We start from the raw sequence: 8,272 nt of genomic DNA on the forward strand, positions 1-8,272 counted from the left end.
TGCATGCATGTTAGCCTGTGAAATCACCATTTCAGTTTTCATTTGCATCTCACTGTTGTTGCATGCATGACACTATTTTGCACAAACGGTCGCCGATTCAGCAACTCGTCTCACACAAATGCATGTTGTTCCATTTTCTAAATCTTACATTCATTGTTTGCATGCATGATCATCCACTCATGCTTACACTTATTATCACCATGCATTCACATCTCCATTTTCTTTCAATTGCTCATCAGTGGGTCTGGGCAACGTTGGCCTAGACTCTACCTCACCAAGACAACATTACGAAATTATTAGAGGGAAGGCTCTACCTTCCTCCTAGAAAATGCACAATTCTGGCCAATTACTACCCTTGTGTCTTTCCTTGCACAATTCTAAGAGGAAGTGACTTCTGGCCCATAAAATTATGCAATGCGGTCTCTGGGCCTGCATCACTTGCCAGCTGAAATTGCGCATTGCGCCATCTCAACACCCAACAGGCGAGTTTGGATTGCACATTGTCCAATTCCAGTAGTTAGCCACCCTTTCGACAGTCCAGACTGCATTTTGTGTAGTTCTAACAGTTAGTCTCTAGGCCTCCCAATGAAAATTGTGCAATCCTTGCCAGTCAGTCCCCAGGTATGTTGCATGTCATCCCTCAAGTTTGGTTTGGTTTTAAATAATAGATTTATTTCCATTCATGTTTCCATGTCTCTAGATATATCAAGTGTTCATCCATCTCTCAATAGTTTAGGGTCAATGGCCTCCAAGAGATTAGGGTCGAAGGACACTGACAGAAGTGCAACTGGAGCAACAGTTGAGCGAGTGTCTACAAGTTTACCGATTCATGAAGACACCAAGATGATCTTAGACAAAGAAATCAAGATAAAATGGTAAGAGGTCAATGATGCATTCTTAGGCACTTTGGGTGATGATCTTGAAGACAGCCAAGTCTATGTGAACATTCAGAAGTTTGGCTTGTACCAAATTGCATGCAGTTATCTCGTGTTTCCATGCACAGACATGCTACATTGGATCGTCTTGCACACTGATCCCGAGATGATGAAATTGAGTAGTGTTAGTGGGACAAATATTTCTAACTTTAGGGCATAGGATTATCAGCAGATGTACCATTTGTCAAAGTCAGTGATAACCATGGAGATAGCCTTCAACATACCCAACAACAATGCCAACTCCATGGATGTCTTGCAGAACTGGGTGAAGGAGCCAGCCAGATTCAAGATGACACCCAACCAGATTTACGATATGAAGATACTCTGGAAGGCGTATCAATACTTGGTCATCTTTTTAAGTCTCTTGTATGGCCAAGAGAGCACTTAGACCTTCCCACAGAGTTGGGTGATCACGTTGGACCAACTGGCAAGTGAAGGCAAAGCATGCAACTGGTCCGACATGCTAGTTCACGGGCTGAAGGAACATGTAACAGGATCTCGGAAGCTACCCAAAGGTCAGCAAGTAGAAAGATACATGTCCACTTACATCTTGGATGCAATATGTGCCTGTCAGGAGTTCCTGAGCATGATGTGGGCATGGATGATCCAAATTGGATCCTCAAACACTCTTAAAAGTTTCCTGAACTCTGTAAAACTCATACCAAATTTTAAAAGTGCTATGGATGTCAAGATTATCATAAATAACCTCTGAACAATGGCAATTTGTGGTCAGAATAAAGCAACGAGGACCCTCAGTCAAAGCGCGCAGATCGTTGGCCCATGGTAACGCTTACTGGAGAAAACTGGCAAAACAAGAAGTCAGATCCAAAAACAGAGGCAATTTATGATATGGTGCTAGTCGTGTATCACAAGGCATCCCCCTCAGTGAAGGAAAGCCCTGAGTGCTTGGTCACGGGGAAAAGCATAAAACCATACGGAAATCGTTGATTCCGTTAGAAGGCGGGCCCCGTGCTAAAACTGGCAGGATATCAGAAGGCCCCCAAGTGGTAAGCGGGTTCGACTGAGTCTCGCTCGATTCCATACAGTGGGTGACACACATCTAGTGGATGAGAGAGACAACCTCTCTCATCACGTGGGTAAAGGTCATGCTACTTACCGCACGATATGGACGAAGACTGTAGGATCTGGAGGCCCCAAATCAACGATGGAGAAGCAATCCGATGGGCGATTGGATTCGACAGAGAAATAGGCTGAGGTGGATAAGATTTGAGATCCGGCATGACTAATGAGTTGGAAGAGGAATCAGTTTCACTGGCAATCTTGGAGCAACGAAAATAACGAGCGTTCAAAGAGAATTGACACTTAGTTCATGAGGAAACAGGTGGCCACCTCTCTGTGAAGCGTTACAGTGATGATGACGGAGAGCATGGCAATTCCAGTGGACAGATGTAGGAGGGCTAGTGAGTCGGTAAGTAGAAATGAACAGATAGAGAAAGAAGAAAAAGAGAGCAAAGAGAGAGAAGCAATAATTGAATAGAATAGAGAAGCCGAGCTGACCTGCTGAGCAAAGGCAACATCGAGAAAATAGAGACAGAGAGAGTCCGAGAATCTGCGAACTCCATAAAAAGCTTGAGAGGTTCAAGAAACTCCTCAGTGTATACCTGTCAGGTATTGAGTACCAAATTGGACTCATACCACTAATACCAGTTGAGGTCGAGATTCAATAAGGGGATTCTATGTACTCAAGAGACTTGGGGAATCCAAGTACAGTCCTATTGATCATTATCTGTTAAGTGAGATTCAATTTGAGCTCATTGTTGTAAAACTCTACTTTTTAGGACACAATATAAATGCCACCACTAAAGGCTGGACTAGGAGACGTAGCCCAGGAGGATTGGGTGATATCCTTATTAACTTTGTTGTGTTTATGTTCTTGCTTACTGTGTTCTCTTACTGTTTTAGTGTCTGTGTATTTCAAAATCTTATTGATCCATTGCATAAGATATCATAGGCACACCCCAACACTTGAGTCTATAATACCTTCATTAATTGACTGAGATCATTCATGAGTGATTTTAGATCAAGTGGTATCAGAGCTCCTAGGTTGTTAAGGTTAGACAAGCTTGCGCTGTATTTTGTTTTTGAATGCTAACTAGATCAAAGCTTAAATTAGGAGAAGGATGGTTGATCAAAACTAACCCAAAAATTGGAAGAGTTTGTCCTAGGAAGAAAATGTTAGAAGAATGTCCCTTGGGACCAGACCCCCAATTCATAGATAGTTTCTTAGCCATGAGGTCCATGGTAGAGGAAATGTACAGGGAGTTTAAGAAAGGTAAAGATGAAGATTCATCACACTCCAAAGAAAAAGGAGAAGAAGAATCTCTCCTCCATGACCACTCAAAAGGAAAAGGGAAAGAAGAAAACTTTCTCACACGTCCTAATAGCCTTGAACATAAAAAGAAGACATCTTTGATTAAATTAGATGTTAAATTTGATTTACCAATATATGATGGAGAGTTGAATGCAAAGAGGCTGGATAATTGGATTAGAAAAATTGATGTTTATTGCAGAGTGCAGAGTATCGACTCAGACAAGAGTAAGATTCAGTTGGCCAGTGTATGCCTTAGAGGCACTGCCTTGGTATGGTGGGAAGGCAGGACAAAAGCTGACATGATGAAACATGGTAAGATTCTTTTTGTCTAGAGTGAATTTGTTTCTGTAATCAAAAAGCAGTTCTATCCACTGGCTTACATGCAGCAAGCCATGATGAGTTGGCAACTCTTCGCCAATTGAAAGGGAAAAGTGTACATGGTTACGCCCAAGAATTTAGGAAAAGAGCTTTGATTCTAGGAAAATCCTTAGACTCACTTGAGACTCTGTTGAAGTACATAGGTGGTCTACACAGCTACATGAGGCACACTATCTCATGTTTAATCCCACTAGTATAGATGAGGTATCTATTCAAGCTACACATCTAGAAGCTAGAGGAAAGAATAGGAACCTAGAAGTTGGAGAATCATCCTAGCCCATTGCAAGCAAGAATAAGGAGAAAATAAAACAGAAATGGAAAGAGAGGAAGACCAACACTACACAAAAAAGCAAGTCTTCATGCACTCACTATAAGAAGGAAGGGCATGATGATGAGCACTGTTGGATTCTGCATCCGGAGCTGAGACCTAAGAAGTTCAAGGGCAAGAAGAAGAAGAGTACTACAACTATTCAGATATATTTGGGGTCGAACTTAGGAGATGAAACAACCATTGCAGCCACAAGTATAAAAGGTTGTCCACTTTAGAGAATGTAGAAATCAAGAAGCAGGTGCATGAGTTGCTTGAGAAGGGGTTCATCAAACCTAACACATCACCATGTGGGTCTCCAATCATTTTGGTGAAGAAGAAAGATGGCTCATGGAGAATGTGCATTGATTACAGAGCACTGAATAAGATAACAATCAAAAATCGTTATCCCCTTCCTTGCATAGACGATCTATTAGATCATTTAAAGGAATCTATTTATTTTTCCAAGTTAGACTTGCATAGTGGATATCATTAGGTTAGAGTTGCAGAACAAGATGCATGGAAGACTGCTTTCAAAACAAAGCAGGGATTGTATGAGTGGCTGGTTATGCCTTTTGGCTTAACCAATGCTCCTGCTACTTTCATGAGAATAATGAATGATGTACTCAGAGCTTTTCTTGATGATTTTTTATTGTATATATGGATGACATTATTATATTTAGCAAAATGTGGGAAGAACATTTAAAGCATGTTAAGCAAACACTAGACATTTTGAAAAGAGAAAAACTTTATGTTAAGCTCTCAAAATGTGAATTCGGCAAAACATTTTTGAATTATTTTGGACATATAGTAGGTGGTGGTGAATTGAAGATAGATCCCTCTAAGGTGGTAGTCATTGTAAACTGGCCTAAACCCAAATTTGCTACAAAAGTTAGAAACTTCTTAGGAGCAGCACAATATTGGAGAAAGTTCATTTCTAACTTTTCCTTAATTGCAACTCCCTTACATGCTTGAATAGGATTGAACAAGGTGTTTTAGCGGGGAGGCAAATAACAAAAAGCCTTCGACACCTTGGAAGAAAAGATTAGTATAGCACTAGTACTAGCATTGCCTGATCTTCAAAGACCATTTGAGATCCAAATGGATGCCAGTGACTATGCCATGGGAGCAGTGTTGATACAGCACGGTAAACCCGTATGTTATCATTCTGAGACATTTAATTATGCAGTAGTTAACTATCCCACATATGATAAATAATTGCATGCATTAGTACAGAGTTTGAAAAAGTGGAAACATTTCTCAATGGGCAAAGAGACAATTATACATACTGATCATCAACCACTTCAATATCTACACTCCCAAACTAAGTTGCAGCAATCAAGACACTATAGATGGATGGGTTTTCTACAACAGTTTCATTTAGTCATCAGATATAAAAAAGGCATAGATAATAAAGTTGTGGATATGTTATCTAGACCTAATATAAATGCATCCACTATACTTAAGCATAATTCAGTATTGCATGAGAGCTACATTGAACAATATGCTCAAGATATAGATTTTAGAGATGTATATGCAACTTTAAGTAAAGGCAAACGAGTAGAAAAATTGGATTATCACATTAAGGACCACCTCCTGCATCGTTATGGGAAGCTATGCATTCCACAAACTGAAAGAGTAAAGAAAATTCGGGAAGCACACACTTCTCTAATATCAGGTCACTTTGGTGTAAGTAAAATGGTTGCACAGTTGCAAAGATTTTGTTATTGGCCAAAAATGAATGAGACAGTTTCTAAATATGTAATAGGGTGTAGCATGTGTGCTAAAAGTAAGCCCAAAAATAAAAAACTAGGCTTGTACACTCCACTGCCAATTCCTTCTCCTCCTTGGGAAAGTGTTTCCATGGACTTTGTTGGAGGACTGCCTAAATCTAGGAAACGTCATGACTATTTATATGTTGTTGTGGATAGGTTCAGCAAAATGTGTATTTTGATACCTTGTAATAAACAGATTACAACTGAATAAACTACAAAGTTGTTCTTTCAGCATGTATGGGTTCATTTTGGATTACCCACTTCCATTGTATCTGATCGAGACACTCGATTTGTTGGGAAGTTTTGGTCGAGTCTGTGGGAACTGATGGACACCAAACTGAAGAAAAGCACAACCTTTCATCCATAGACAAATGGATAGACAGAAGTGGTCAATAAGATAGTGATCCAGTTGCTCAGAGGCTATTACAGCAAGCATCCCCAACATATGAACATTTTTGTTATGTGCAGCATGCTTACAACCGAGCAAAACATTCTTCTACACAAAGATCTCCTTTTGAGACCTGCTTTGGTTTCACACCAAGGTCTCCCTTGGATTTTGTCTTTGGTAAAGAAATAGCAGTTGATGGACACAGTGATGTGGACAAGGCAACTAAGTTCATTGAACAAATCCAAGAGATTCACCAGGCAGTACAGGAACAGCTAGAAAAGAGCCAAGCCAAATACAAGGCAAGGCATGACAAGCATCGGATGGAGCATAGTTTCCAAGTTGGTGATCAAGTCTGGCTGTATATTAGCAAAGACAGAATGAAAGGTGAAGGTAAAAAGCTAAAGCCAATAAGGTATGGACCTGTTAGCTCTGCTATGAACTTATGCATTTGGAGAACCAACTTACTACTATGGCAGTGTTTTTTCATGCCTAAGAAGCTTGTGGTAGTTCATTTGATCTTTCCCCCTTCATTTGATTTATACTCTGATAACTCCCGCTACCTCCATTTCCTCCTCCCCTCCCATTATCCTTATTCACCCCTTAACCCGTTATTCCTATTTCCGCTATAATCCTTCATAAACTCTTATATAATTTCTTTTCCTTCAGACCCCGGGCACAAAGATAACCCATGAGACTGTGGTCATATAACCCCCGGCGCTAAGGTCTTAACCCTTTTTAGTTGCGTGCATACGAAAAAGTGTTATCACCGTGGCTGTCTCTGTCACATCAATCCAAAACACGTGCTTTTAAACCTGGGCCATCCGATCCTCCACCTCATGATCTGACGACATACGCTACTCCTGCCCCACAAACCTACACGTACGATAGCCCACAGGGAAAGTGGTTTCCCTGCCGTCCCATCCACCACGTGTCGCTATTATACTGGATCGCTCCTCCGCATACGAAAACCACCCACCCCCCGTGAGCGGTGTGGGGAAACCGCTTACCGCCCACATGTACGGCCCCCGCTCATTAACCTTCGCTCACCCCTACCGCTTGATAGCCATTGGATCTACCTGACCGCGATCCAACGGCCCACGTTTCTCCATTCTCGTTACCTCCTGATGGCCTCTGTAATCTAATCTCCACCATTCATTCGCGTGATCTGACAACAGTCATTTGTTCTCGTCCTGCTCATGTAGCATCCATATTGTTCTCGTGCCTATGACCTGTATCATTCACCCGAAGGATGAAGGGGATGATCTACCTGCTCTCTGCATAGTTAAAGCTTCAACTACTACATTCAACACAGTGTACACCCAAAGGACGAGAAGGACAACCTTGAGCAGATAAACAAAGTTATTAGTTATGGAGCTTCCATCAGTTGGTACTCCCTCTGCTCAGAGAAGAACAACAGAATATCTAAAAAGGCCAATTGTGTTCATTAAAGCACACAGTTTGTAGCAGAGACCCATATCTGATGGTAAATGTGGTTGGTGGTCAGTTATGACCCCTCCACGCATAACATAGCAAAGTAATTTTGTATACAAACCCAATATATACCCACAAAGAAGATGTAATGAGGGTTGATGAATGTTATTTTGTTGTAAAGTTCAACTTCTGGAGACTGTAACTATTGTGATACCTGCAGCTTTTGGTCTTCATTTTCAGCTAATGCAAGCTTCTTTTTCTGTTAATTGCTCACTTTCCACTTCTTCCTCTTTGTTCCAGGCTGTGCCTGTTATGAATTTTTCATGTGCTCTTGATCTTTAGCATTAGAAGGGCTGTCATCCCACCTCTGTGTTAGAATCTTGTATGTCTCATTGAATATGTATGCAAGTTTCTATTATCTTGGTGCCAGAGAGCTGTCATCTTGTCTGAGCATTAGGAAATAGATTTATAGACCTTTAAACTGGTTGCAGCTGGTCATCATAGTATCCTATGCATCTGCTGGTGTGATCAGTATTCTCCATCATCACATTTTCCTTAAACTGTGAGTAATTGGTGGTCTAAAGCCTTGTAGTTTGGGGGTGTTCACCCATTTTTGGGGTTAAGCATAATAGAAATGGTTATCTAGCTTGAACATGCATCATTCCTTCCATTCATCCACCATTTCCAACATTTTTGTTGAGTTTGTAATGTTCCCGAGCATCTGTG

The sequence above is a fragment of the Pinus tabuliformis genome, chromosome Q (genome assembly GCF_031772625.1).
Source record: "Pinus tabuliformis cultivar Carrire ecotype Pingquan chromosome Q, CPIR1, whole genome shotgun sequence".
Lineage (NCBI taxonomy): Eukaryota > Viridiplantae > Streptophyta > Pinopsida > Pinales > Pinaceae > Pinus > Pinus tabuliformis.